Source organism: Centruroides vittatus, unplaced genomic scaffold (assembly GCF_030686945.1).
Source record: "Centruroides vittatus isolate TY-2023 unplaced genomic scaffold, ASM3068694v2 contig_439, whole genome shotgun sequence".
Taxonomy (NCBI): Eukaryota; Metazoa; Arthropoda; class Arachnida; order Scorpiones; family Buthidae; genus Centruroides; species Centruroides vittatus.
The window spans coordinates 2,645,385-2,660,204 of NW_027122239.1; the positions used below are offsets into that span (position 1 = coordinate 2,645,385).

Sequence of the window (14,820 nt, forward strand, 5' to 3'; positions counted from 1 at the left end):
TTTAAGATTAATTATAATCTTCCATTTTTAATGGTTAATATCTCTAGATAATTATAATTAAACTCCAATCTTTGGCCTAAAAGTAATAATGCTATTTTCTTAAACAATTCGCAGAGATTTTGATACATTATCTACAAGGTTAAAAATAAATTAATTTTAGTCAAGTTATCGCTTAGTCGGTTTAAAATAAATAGGCCAAATATATATATATATATATTATTTTATTTTTAATTATTATCTCTTTTTTAAAGCTATTTTAAAAAATATATTTAATTAATTCTAGAAGATTTTTAACAGTTTCTACTTAGAATTGTACTCTGATAGAACTGACTGGGTTCTTATCGCCTCCTTTTTTTTGCGCTTCTCCCTTCCAAAGTTGAATTCTAATCTAGACATGTCTACAAAGAAGACAATACTATTGAAAAGTACGTCTTCTTGTGTGACAATCGGATTTAATTCTGATCGTAGTAAAGAAAAGTCCACCAATTGTTTTGTCCCTTCACAGAACAGAAATGGCAGTTTTAGGATTCACAATCGTAAGCAATAGAAGTGGTCTTAAAAACGTGCTTTATTTCGAATAACCTTCATTATTGTCTAACAGTAACTGTCTTTTTTCCCCTTAAAAAAAACAAAAAAAAAGTATATATTTAAATTATACCTTATTTAAATAAATGTTTAAGCCTTAACTACACAAAAAAACTGAAGTTTTGTTAATGAATATTTTAAAAAATATAAGTTAAATCGATTAGATTTTAATTAGAATTAAGTTATAAAATAACTAAATTAATTTTTTAGTTTAATCTTGATCTATTTTAGACAATGATTATAAAATGTAAACATTCGGGACCATTTAAATTTTATTATTATTATTATTATTATTAAATTTTTAACATTATATTTTTCGACAACATCCTAATTAAATGTTTAAGTATCTTTTTTTTTTTTGCTTCCGGAATTAGAACTAGAATAGTATAAACGTTAATTAAATTTTAATTAGTCTAAATTCTTTCTCTAGAGTGCTAAACAATAATAGGGCTTGCCTATAAATCCCTAAACTAGAAAGAGTAGGGACAACAGTCCCAGTAGCTCCATAGTGTCGTCCCTGATTCTATTTTTAAAACTATCCGATATCTTATTTATAAAACGAGAATTCTGTTATTTATATAACAGTTTTTAACAATTTTTAGAGAATATTTTTTTTCTATTTTTTTTTTTAACTTACTAAAAATAAACTCTAATCTTATTTACATTCAATAGTTTTAATATAGGAATTACACTATTAGAGTTTCATTACATAAAACTAATTCTTTTTAAATATTATTAAGTATATTTTAAACAAGATTAACACTCTAAATCATAAAAGTATCATGTTTAATTTGCTTTAATCTAAAATTTAAGTATTATAAGAGAGAACTGAAAGGAAGGAAAATTAATTTTATATCAATATATAGATATATTATTTGTGAATATATCTTTTATAATTTCTAGTTGATTAATTCTTAGATCTTGAAATTAAAAACCCAAAGGACCCCTATATTTTGATTGTTTTTTTTAATTTAATAATACATTTTTTAAAAATCCTTAAGGATATATTCCTGTAGAAAGTAATGTGTTTCCCATTAATACTATGTACTGTAATTACCTTTAAGAGGTATATTATAATTGTCATGTAAATAAATATATAAAAAAGTATATATATATAGTAAAAATATACACACATATATATAATTTATTGATTTACATGTTTAAATTTTCTTTCTAAATATAAATAATTTAGAATATAAAATATATATATAAATGTATTGTTTGATGTTAGCTTTTGTTTAAGAAACTGACTTATGCCAGAATACTAAGAACCATTCTTTAACATCATCTGGCATGTACAAAAAGTTGGTGTACCTATATTTACACTTCTGAACTATTCGTTTAGTAGAATTTTTTACTAATTCTTTAATTTTAAATAATTATTTTTATATTATCTTCAATAAGAACTTGCATTTATTGCAAGTTTAAATGGCTATTTTTTTTTTTGTGTAATTTTTTATTTTAAAACTTTAAATCGATTCGTTTACGTTTAAAATTTAGATTATTTATATATTTATTATTAAATTTAAGATAATTTTAGATAAAATGTTATTTAATAGTACCATTTTCACTTTGGCAAATAAGTAAAGGCAGCTTTGCGGGATGACAGAAGTGATTTGCAGGGAAGCCCCTCTCCGGCTACTGACTCATCACTCGCGTCATGTGACTAACCTAGTAAAGCAAGATCTGTCACTTGACCTCTGACCTTAATCCCTCATCATCGTATAGTCGTTCTGATAAGAGATTCTACACAAATATAAGACTTCTTTCGAATTTTTATTATTAGAGAATTAAAATTAAATTTCTTTTTTAAAGGAAAAAAAAGAAAAAATATATATTTAATGAAATTCGAGTACTTTTTAATTAAATTTTATATCTTTTATTGAAACCTTTTCTCTATTTTGAAATGACGTCAGAAGATGGGGTTGACGTTAACATTCTGCTTGCATCACTTTCTTAGTTATTTCTGTCTTATCACTTTGATGAAAACAAAAGTTTCCCTTTTTACAATAGATTCGTCGAAATTTTTAATTTTTTAAAATACATTTAACTTAAACGTGCGGATATTTTTTTACTTATAAAACTGAGGATACAATAGAAATTTTAAATATATTTCCAGTTATCCGTATATTGGATATTTTAAATGGAAGCTTGCTTAGTTATATCATAAAAATGTAGTAATTATTATAAAAATATATATAAATTCTAAAGCTTTTTATTTAATTAAAATAATCATTTTTTATCCAGATTTACGAAGAATCAATAATTAAAAACTTTCACAGAATGTAAATGAAAATGTAATGAAATTAATTTTAATTATTTAACAACAGTTAAATTAAATAATATAAAGAAAAATTCAAATAAAAAAGAAAAAAGAAAATAGGGCTATTAACTACGAAATGAATGAGTGAGTCACTGGAAAAGTAAAGGAAGAAAATAAAAATCTATGTAAAGAAAGTACCAAAATAATAATAATTATTAATCCCTTGGGTGTAGGAAAAGTTGACTGCCTTAATTTATAAGTAGCTTATTTACAATGGTAGTTGAATTTTTCTACAAAAAGTCGGTTAGAACAATATCAAAAGAGTTAAAAACTCACGAACAGAAAATAGTAATTTACAGCTTTAAGGACAGGTTTATGTCTCCACTCACGACATGTTGGTCCGGTTGTAAATCTTCACGAATTTAGCTTGTCTCCTCACTCTGATTTTCTTTTTTTCCATAAGAATCTTTTTATTTTTCTTTTATTTATTAAGGATTATAGTTTCTATATTGTTTCCTTAAAAAAAAAGAACAAATATTTATCAAACTCTCTTGATAAATATATATGTGTATATTTTATTATATTAAATGTACAACGTTACTACAGACTAATTTATCTTTGAGTAGGTAAAATATACATTTTATACGCCTTGAGAATAAGAATATTTATAAAATTGTAGGAGCATGAGCTCGTAAATATTGTCTAGATTTTAAATTAGTACAATTTATTGTTATAGCTAGAAAATATACTTCTGTTTAAGGTCTTTCGATATTTTCGTATGGTATTAAAATGCTTTCAGGCCTCTTGTTTTCGTTCTATTCAACATTATAATTAACGAGATTAAGAAAGTTGAAGAGAAGAAATATGTCTAAATATTTTTTTAGGCTTTAGAAAAATTGAAATTTTATATTTTATGTATAATTTTTGAAGTAAAAATAGGAAAAAGTTGACATTTTCTACGGTTTATATTCTTAATGTTTTACAGGAGATGAATAATTGAATAAATATTAATTTCTTAACTTCATTAGAAGAAATATCCTTCACGATAACCCTTGTAAAAGTAGCCTTCATGATAAGTCAGATAAAGGGCAATTATCGTGAAGATCTTTACTTAATAAATATTGATAAAATTATAGTTTTAATGTATAAAATATAATAAAAATTACATAGGTTCCAGTAGTTTACAAGAATAAATAATATGAAATTCAAAGCTTCGACTTCTCTCGTTACAGTAGCTTATAATAATCAACAATGAATCAGGACAGTTAAACAACGAGGTATCTACACAGGTTGGACGAAAGTATAGTGTTTAAAATAATATATAAATAAATTAAATATAATAATTTATACCTCTTTTTTTAAATTGAATACTATATAATATGGCAGTTAAAATAATAATAATTGTCCTACTTACTTCTGAGCTGCCTTATATGTTAAAAAAAATTGAAGAAAAAACATGATAAATTAAATATAAACAAATACTTTATTATAATTTAAGTTCAGTTTAACTCATTTTTAGCGCAAATTAAGAGAGAATTTTCTAATTTGTAATGTAATATTCTTTATTATCTTCGAAGATGAATAAAAAAAAAATTTAAAAATGAATTATTAAATAAGTGTTTTATAATTGTGTAAGAGTTCGATTTTATTTCACATTATTACAATTAACAAGAAGAAAAAATACATATAAATAGTATTATACTTGTACAAGGCTTCGACTTTCGCTATATTATTATAAGGGGCTGTACAGTACATAAGTGACGTACACACTGGAAGGGGGAGGAAGTTATAGCAAGTCAGGCAAGGGGAAGGAGAGGGTTGTCTGTTTTATTTCATTAAATTTTATGCATTTCATTATATTTCTTTCAAAATTTTTTGCATGTTTTCCTTTTTACTTTTGGTATCAATCATTCATAAAGTGATAAAGGTTTTAAGGGGGGTTGAGTTTTGTTGAACATCCGAAGTAGAGAGGGACGAGTAAAAATTTAAAAAAAAAAAAAAAACGCGGACATAATTTATGAACAGCCCCTAATCAGCAATTAATTTATATATATATATATATATATTATTTATTTAAAACAATTTTAAAACATTTTATCTCACTTTTTACTTTATAAACTTAGTTAAAATTTTAAAAAATAATAGCATAAATAAATTGACGTAGGGAGACAATTCTAGTTTATCTTTTATATAATCATTTTTACTAAACTATTAGATGAGAAATTAAAAATAATATAAAATTAAATTAGATACATATTAATATTTTACTGATTGCGTGTTGTATCAATTTGATAATTTATAAACACCATCTGTTAATAATCAAGGTTTCGATTTTTATTTTTAATTTTACTTTCCTCTTTTTTTTTCTCTCTCTCTCTCTCTCTAAAGCTAGTGGACGTATAGAGAAAGCGTAATGGGACCTTGAATGATAGATAGCCTACATTTACTAGAGTTTAACCTTGCGCGACTCAACATTAGTTTCAAACACTCTCACTTTATATACTTTAATAGAGAGTTATAGTTCAAGGTTTAGGTTTGTTTATCCACTCGATAATCAATGAATCAACACTTGTCTGCCTTTGATAAGAATGTTGCTAACAGATGTCTAAAGCCTTTTTATAACTAGGAAAAACGAATTTTTTCTTTATTAAAATAACAAAAATTACTAGTTGATAACGATAAGTTGTCTAGACGTTCTCTAAAACGAAGTCCAGGTAGTAAGAGGATTTTTAATTATAACATATTTCAGTAAATAATAAATATATTTTAAAAATTCATTTTTATTTAATATATCGAAAGGAGAAAATTAGAGGGGAAAAAATATATTTTATTAAATTTCTAGCTTTATAAATATGAAAAGGAACAATTATAAAATATCAATATTTGCACTAAATCTCACATTTGGAAGGAAATTCTTTATCCAAGAAAATTTATTTTCAGAAAATTCGTCATTAAGTTTCTTTTTGTGTCTACTTTACTATTTCTTTTCACTCCAAGAAACATAATTTTCCATCTTTCCGCCTTTGGTTATTAAATATGCTATGTTATTGGTTGGAAGCCAGTTGATTGAGTGTTGAAGATGTTGGAAAAGGCGGCTTAAGACTAAAGTGGTAAAGTTGAAAATACGAAATCAGCAACCGCTAAATCATGTGATTAAAATGGTGTCTTAAAAGGTGGACTGCCCCGTTATGTAACACGAGGTTAAAGGCGAAGGTTTTCAAAAGAGAAAGTTTCTTATCAATTCTAGTTAGAAAGTTACAACAACGTTAAATGATAATCGTGTCATGTGATTATTATCGTCTCATTTGTTTATTTTGAAGCGTACAAAATTAATTTTATTTAAATTTTATTGGCTTTTTTTAATTTTCTTTTCTTTCTTTTTATTAATGTTCTTAACGGTATTCTAATTGAATAAACTCATTTATTTATTATTTATATACAGTAAAGTGCATTGTTTGTTTAAATTTCGATAGAAACATTAATATATATTATTTTTTATATCGATTAATGTACAGTACAATTAATTATCCTAAATTTGATTCTATTATTATATTTAGTATACTCTATATATAGGATATACTGTTTATTATTTTTATATATCTTGACGTGTAGGATTTAATAAATATTTTGCCTTCTAATCAGTTATAAACATTTTTAATTAATGAATATTGCTTCACTCATTTCGCTTCATTAAAACCTGTTTATCGTGTAAATCTCTTAGATAACGGTTGTATACAGTCGAACCTCCAATAAAAACCACCTCTAAACAGCGACCATTTTTTCGTGAACTTTTTTGAACAGAAATGCAAATAAAATAACTACTAAACAACGACCACCTGCAAAAATGGACATTTTTTATGTTCCCGTCGGTGTCCGTTGTTCAGAGGTTTGATTGTATACACATGGACATTTATTATATACACTCATTAACTATTATGAAGCATTTTTGTACTGTTTAAATTCAGAAAATATATATTGTTTTCCGGTATCTTATTATCTAGAGCTGATATATTTATCATTTTTATATAATACTAAGCGTATCAGAATGTATTTTCTATTATAGTAAATGATTTATAACAGTAAGTTATGAATCATCTCATGTATATTAAGTATTTTTTTATTCTGTAACATTCATTCTAAATTATTTATACATGTTGCGCATTAGTTTTGTCGTCTCTCTAATGTATAACGAGTAATTTTTAACCCGTTGTACACATTATTTAATAATATAAATTACGAAATTCCATTTAATGTACAGCGTATCGCTTAAAACAATCGAAATTGCCATAGATGCGGAATGAAAGATCATAACAAATTAATTTATATGGCATTAAAGTATGTTCAATCTTTTGTTTTTAACAATGTTTTAATAAAGATAACCTTTTAAAAAACGATTACAACTTACTAGACATATATCACCTCCTCTTATAATAGAAGCAAAGTTACATCGTCTAGTAAAGTAAGCGAGTTGTTAGCTAGAAACTACGTGATTGAACATATATTATCTGAGTTACTGTTCCCGTTATGGTAGAGAGGCCAACCTATTGTGTCAATGTTGACCCGAGGGCCAAGCACAGAATACGTGACTAATCATAGCCGCCATTCTTAAATCACTATTAGTCTACGTAACTCGCAACTAAAGAAAAACGACATATAACGAATACATATATATATATAAATCTTATAGTTTTTATATATAAAAATAATACTGTTGATCTCAAGTTAGAAAACATCTTCATTATTTTATATAGACACTCGTTCATGCCTATACATGGCATGTTAACTTTATACACGACTACTAAAATGTTTAATTATCTAAGCTTATATGTGATAAAAATTTTATTACTTTTTTTTAGCAAGTTAATAACTTAAATGCCAACAATTTCGACTGGCGAAACAGATTAAGAAGAATTTTAATATCTTATATACAAACGAATGAATAATATTTCTCGACTGGACATTTTTCAAACTGCAAAATAAGCGTTATATATATATATACAGGCGCATACATCATGGTATACGTTGTACTGTACATCTCAAAAATTACCTGCTTAACTTGGTAATCTTGCAAATCGCTTTCTTTTGTATTCAAGTGAAGTCCTTTCTTCTGATATCTCAGTAGAAACCAAACCACGTAGGGAAAGAACTGGAAATTGGCAAAAGTTAACTATAAACTTAGAATTCTCATATTTCTCTTTAGCGTAACGTACAGTACAAGTTTAAACTATTCCGATGTTCGTCCGAGCGTCATTTTTGTTTTTATTCTTTGTTCAACGAACTGATTCTTTGGGTAATAAAGTCATTCAGGTGTTTAGAGAGAGGTGACGAATGTTTTTTATTCTATTCCAAACCCTTCCCCTAATGCTTACTTATCGATCCCTTTTATAATAATCGTATATTAATGCTGACAATTAATCGATTATCGCGGATATTGGGGGAATTGAAACTTGATTCTCGAGGGGGGATGATACTTCACTTCAGATCTCTCTTTCCAACTTTTAACGGTTACAATGACTGGCGACCACGAACATCAGTAAAAGTTGTTTCACAGAAAAGTCCTTTAAGAGTTGAGTATTCAGGAAATAGATTTTCTCGATAGATTTGATAGCGTGTGACTGCAATTGTTCGTCGGAGTCGTTCGAAAGTCACGGAGTAGCGGTTGTCATGGTGATAGCGCGCTTCCGTAACCACCCCTTAAAACTATCCCTCTAACTGTCAGGGGGATCCACTGAAGAGAAGTACTTTATATGGAAGAGTTTCATGCTTTAAGTGGAACGTTTTATAAAGTACTTCATCACTATCTGATTGAAACGACGTTTTTGTTAGAAAATGATTTTTTAAAAGGCTGTTTGACTTATATATATTCCGTGTCTAGTTATTTTCGTTTAGGGCCGTCTATTATCCTTGTTTAAAGTCTATTAAATCTCGTAATGGTGGATAATAGTCAGATGAAACTAATTAACTGTAAAATATGCCACGCTTGATTGATTAACTAATTTCGGTATGTAATTTTTCCTCGCCTATTAACGAATTCAGCTGTATTAATTATAACGGCCTTACATAATTTATGTAAAATCTTGTAATTTCTCTTATTCTCTATGTTGTTCATGATATTTATATATATATATATGTATATTTAATATGTTAAAACTATCTCTAGACTATTTTATATGTATGATATATTTTCATAGAATCGTTACTAATTTAACTGAATTTTCATGAAATTAACACGTTATACGCAGACACCTGTACACGTTGAAAAAACACTTAAAAACAAGAATTAATTTTTCAACACAATTATAAAATTCCACAATATCTTATATATAATATATATATATAACACAGCTTTTTTTTCTGGAAATCTATGAGAGAAAACAGGAAAAATTTATTCTAACAAATCCTCTATACTTATTTTCGTAAACTAGCAATTTTTCATATCTAATATCCTTCCGGTTTTAGGGTTTTTTTTATTTTTTTTATTTTTTTCTTCGGTAATAAAACTCTTGAGCAGCTGGTATACATTCTAACACGTTCGAAAACTGACAGCTTTTCAACATGCAGACTTTATAATGTTCTTTACATATCTTTGGTATGATATGAGGGATTGCAATGCAAACTTGGATACATTATGAGGCACAACAGCTTTGCGATGAATACCTGCATTCCGAACGATCGATGGAATTCGACAATCATGCATGTATCAAATACGATGTTGCTAAAGGAAGTTGTTTTGCTTGGTGTTTCCCGTTATTTTTCTACTTCCTCTTCCTGGATCTGCTAACTGTTTACTATGGATAACGATACAGGAATCGAGAGATTGTGGCTTTACTTTTTCTTTTATTATATCATATTTTTTTATTTATTTATATACGTGTGTGTGTATATATAATATTTATATTTATTCCGTGTTTATCCTCGTTTAAATTCTAGTAATAAAAATATCAGCATACGTTTTCATATATGCTGAGATTTTCTACAACTTTATCATGAATCTCCTTCCGTGTAGACTATATTGTTATTAAATTATTCTTAAGTGTATCTACGGATAGTTTAAAGAATTTAAGAGAGAAAAATCTTGGAAAAAATCCTCCGAAATCTGCGAAGAAATTCTGGAAAAAATTTACATATTTTCGATTTCGCATGAAAAGTGATGCATCTATTAACAAGCGATGCTATTGGAGAAAAATCTTTTTACATTAAATTTCTGGTTTAAAAAGTACTTTCTAAGATTATTATTATTGATGTTAAAAGGTTATATATTTTTTTACGTATTAAAATAGTTTTCTGTAAATTTTTTCGAGTAAAAAATGAAGAAAATTATACCAAATACAAATAACAACACGGTTTCGATAGTACCAAAAAATTAATTACTTTTCTACATCAATATTTTGCTTAAAAATTGTTGCATAAGTTATTTTCGAATTCCAAATAGAGAAAGTGAGGAGCAAGAGCAAAGTTTTAAATCTTATCTCTGAGAAAAATAAATATTTTTACGTTTAGTTCAAAGAAAAGTTAAACGACCGGTTGTTACATCGATGTTATTTATGTTATTATTACTTTAGTAGTGAGAGTAGCACTTGATATATGAGAAAAATTTCAATCCTTCTCCCTTAAAAAAAAGGAAAAAAAATCATTATCGCATGAATTTCTAAAATAATTTAATCGCTTGACGAAACAGAAAAGAAATTATACAAATGTTGAATACCAAGTATTATATTACGTGAAAGGAAGTTTAAATATCGTTAAATAGTAGCGGCCATGTTTTATATTCAGTATTAACGCCTGTAAGGATATCTTTTCCTTATAACTCAAACGCATTAAGGAGAAGAACGATTTAACTTTAATAAAAAAAAGAAGAAGAATTTAATGATGATTATTATTATTTTATTAAATAAGAATAATTTTCAAAACATTTCGAAAAAGTTTTAAGAGTTATTCAACACTGTAGGCGGTTAGTTGTATTTTAAGGAAGAAAGAAAAAGTGGAAAGAATGGTTGGATCTGTTTGATAATTCGCCCATCGGTTCTTCAATTAGCTGTAAAGAGTTGGGTCTGTCCGCAGTGACATCAGTTGGTAAGATGGTAAATGAGTTAAGTGACATCAAACCTTCCTCTCGTAACCACTTCTTTTCAGTTGGATGGGCGCGCATTTAGCGTGGGAAAGAGTAGTAGCCGGATAGAGTCAATTTGAGAGAAGTTTCGCGTATAGAAACGGAACCCGCTTTACCAGTCATCCGTATGTTCCACACATGAACGAACAACGAGTAGGCGATCAGATCTCGTCTATCTCCCTTAGGGAAAGTTCTGGGGATACAAGAGAGAGAAAAGCACAAATCTAACGATGGACCTTTTGGGCTACTCGTGCCGCCAACAGTACAAGGGAAAGTTCAATTCTCTCTCGTTACTCAGATGCATGCTAGCCCTAAGGTAAGAGCTAACAGTGGAATAATAGGATTAGTTTCTCTGGTTGGTTTGCAGTACGCCACTTAACGCTGTTAGAGTTCTTGCCGCCAATGTACTTTACCGTTGGGAAGAGTTCTAGTTGGATACCGCTATTGCCTTTTTATTCTATACTATATCGCTTGGTTTTACAAAAATTTCTGCCTTTCTTGCCCTGTTTGGGATATTGGAATTTAGAAACCAGTCCTTTTGCTCTTATATATATATATATCTATATATTATTCGATTGCATACGGCGCAATTTTTTTCCTTCTTCATCCTCCTCCTCTTCCTCCTTTTCCTAATCTCTTGATTCGGATTTTTCTTAGAGAAAAGGTAAAGATTTCGAGACTAGATCCTGCATTTCTTTTAAGCAAATAGGTTCGCTTTGAATTATCTACATTTTGATATATAAATTGGGAATTGTTATAACTCGCGGATATTATATTATTTGCGTTATGCTTACTAAGTAATGAGTTGTTAAATACTTTAATTACCTGTCGTGTCGTTATCGCCGGGGGATCGTGCGCTAAATTTGCTGTTCTACTTATAGATTTCTTCCATTAAAAATTTACTAAGAGCCTCGTACTTTTATAAAAATTAATTAATATTTTTTTTGTCTTAACATTTCCGGTATGAAGTCTTTTAAAGTCCCTTTAGAATCTCTCCTGTTTTGTTTTAATTAATTAATTTAAGCAAATTAAATTATTATTATTATTATTTTTGAAAGTTATAATTGAGTTATAATTCATATGAATTATGAATTTTATATCCTACATGACTTCACTCATTCTAAAAACTGATTTTTATACTTAACTTTCATAATAACAGTAAAAGTTAAAGAATATTTTATAGGTTAAATCTAATCTTTAGCCTTTAATTATCAATTAAATTTATCGAAAATTCCCATTTTTAAAATATTTTAAAAATAAATAAACTGTAAATTGTTTACATGTAGATATATGAGAGTTTATACAGAATTATCTCTTTTTCGAATTTGTTGAAACAGCAATTTAAGAAAATTGACGTATTGTATCATTTCTAAAATCATTAATCTATTCTAAAAATTGGTTTAACTATTTAAAATAATTAGATTTCTTTGTGTAAAATAATTATAATAAATAATAAAATCCTCTCCTTTCGTTTATAAATAACAGGAATTTAAAAAATTTAGGCTAAATTTGCTTATATATTATGCTGTTTCAACTACAAATTGCCAAAAAATTGTTTATTTTTCATAAAATTAAAGACAAATAAATCTGATTTCTTCATATATATATACAGTTAACAGTGTTTTGTTTCAATGCATATTTATGCCTAACAATTTTTGAAAGTGTAACTTTATGTATTGGATAAGAAGAAGGATCGCATTTTTAACTGACTTTTGCATAGTTTTTAAGTAATGAAGTAATGAAGAATTTAGGCTTTATAGTGGTTAATTAACATAATACGTAGAATTATAACTAATTTAAAGATAAAACTTATACAAAATAAGCTTCTTCGTTGCTCTTATAAGTAGAGAGACAAACACTGAATCTGATATTTGGTTATAAAGCATTAATTGAAATTTATCAAAGATAAAAAAAAAACAAAAACAAAAGTTAGAATTATATAAATAAATTTTTTATGTATGAATTTTTAAAATTATTATGATTATTATTATTTTCCCAATAAATCAATATTGTTGATAGAGACTTTAACTTTTATTCTAACCGTTCGATGCTGTAATTTAGGAAAATTCGTGAGTTGTAAGGGCTTAACAATCGATATATTTCACCTGAAGATTGACTGTAGAATCTTTAATAGATCCTTGTTGCAATCTCGTTAAGTGAACTCCAACGACTGATATAAAACGGTCAATTGGATAACAACTCTTCCATGCTGCCTTTCTGAATTTATCATTATCGACTAAATAATAGTGAAGAATTTATGTTTGTCGAGTTTATTATTAACAACATTTTTTCTCGAGTTTGTTGGACCTCTTCTTTTTCTTCTTTTTCTGGTGAAGATCAGTTTAGTAAGCGGATACTTCGCCTTAAAAAATAACTCTTTGAACGACTTTCTATAGCCTACGCCTTAAGAAAAACGGGCTCTTACACTAATTTTGGCTAAATGTAAAAGAAAAAGAATAGATTATAAAGAGAGAAAAATCTATATTTAGTAAAGACTAATAACCCAAATTTTGTTAATTACTTGTGTTAAAAGGTAGAGGAATCAAAGAAAGGATGAAACGTTTACATTATAACCTAGTCTACATACATGTATATACTACGTATACTGTATATTTTTTCACATCAAAGACAAAATTCGGCTCGGAACGAGACCACTTTATCTAAATCACACCCTTACAAACAGTAAAGCTTATAATACAATGGAAGATCTGGCCTAATTTTAGATGCCTTTGTCTTGTCGGTTCAGAAGGAAGAAAGTATCTTAGAAGAGGTCGTCAGCAAATTAAACCGCAAAAATTCTTCTAATCCTAGTTTGGCAAGAAATGAACTTTTTTTAAAAAAGAAAAAAAGAAAAAAAACATTAGAACAAAGTTTGTACTTCTTCCCCTCTGTCTCAACAGACAACATGAAAGGCGGGGAGGTTTAATGTTACGTGTGGGAAGCTGAAAGTTAAATATAGGATAGTCTTGTGGATGAGTATTTATGGACCATTGAAGCAGAAGAGAAAAAATGACGTTGGAATACATCCTGTGACGTCATATCCTCTGTGCAGGGGGAAGAAGAAAAAAAAGTAGATGCTCGGCAAGACTGAGCTGACAGTTGACGTGACAGACGCTTGTCATTTCACTACTGCCAATTCGAGGTAATAGTCTCCTGCTGGCATAAGTTAGTTATCTTAGTTCCTGCCTTTTCGCATTGATAAATAACACCACTCTAATTTAACAATCAAGGCCGAAATATAACTTTAATATAAAGAATTTACCAGTAAAGTTCAATTTTCACCTTTATTTATGATAGATTTCTAAAAGGCGACACAATAAATAAATATTTATATATTTAACTTGAAAATATGTCGTTATTAATTAAGTTGATATTTCGACTTTGTTGATTTTTGCTTATTTTATTTTTTATTTTTTTAAATGTTTATTCAATCTCATATTTTTCCATAATGGCTGCCAACTTTGCCCAGTTGTCGCATGTCTTAAATGTCGCCCACATCTTGACAACCGGTTGTACTAAAAACACGTGACTATCAAACACGTGAATCGGTTTAACCCCGAAAATACTCCTTTCAACTGATAGACGCCTACACTTATTAACAAAAAGAAAAATTGCGTTTATACAGAGTAATTTCTTACAATCTCCATCCAGTTAATATATCAAGGCATCGTTTCCCGTCTTTATTTTATTTTTACTATTTTATTTTAATTTCTTTTTTCTATATAGGAAATTCTAATTCTATTAAATCTCAGTTGCATTTTTGTACATTTAAAAAATTTATAAAAAAATATATTAAATTATTATAAATTTCTGAGTCAATTTACAAGTCTAAATGGCTTAAATTATCATTAGTAGAAATGGG

The 14,820-nt window shown here is 27.5% G+C and overlaps 1 long non-coding RNA gene across 1 annotated transcript in view; it reads left to right on the forward strand.

Moving 5' to 3' along the window:
* LOC136977050 (uncharacterized) overlaps nucleotides 1-14,820 on the forward strand; it is a 44,591-nt gene that overhangs the window by 24,940 nt on the left and 4,831 nt on the right. The window lies entirely within an intron of this gene.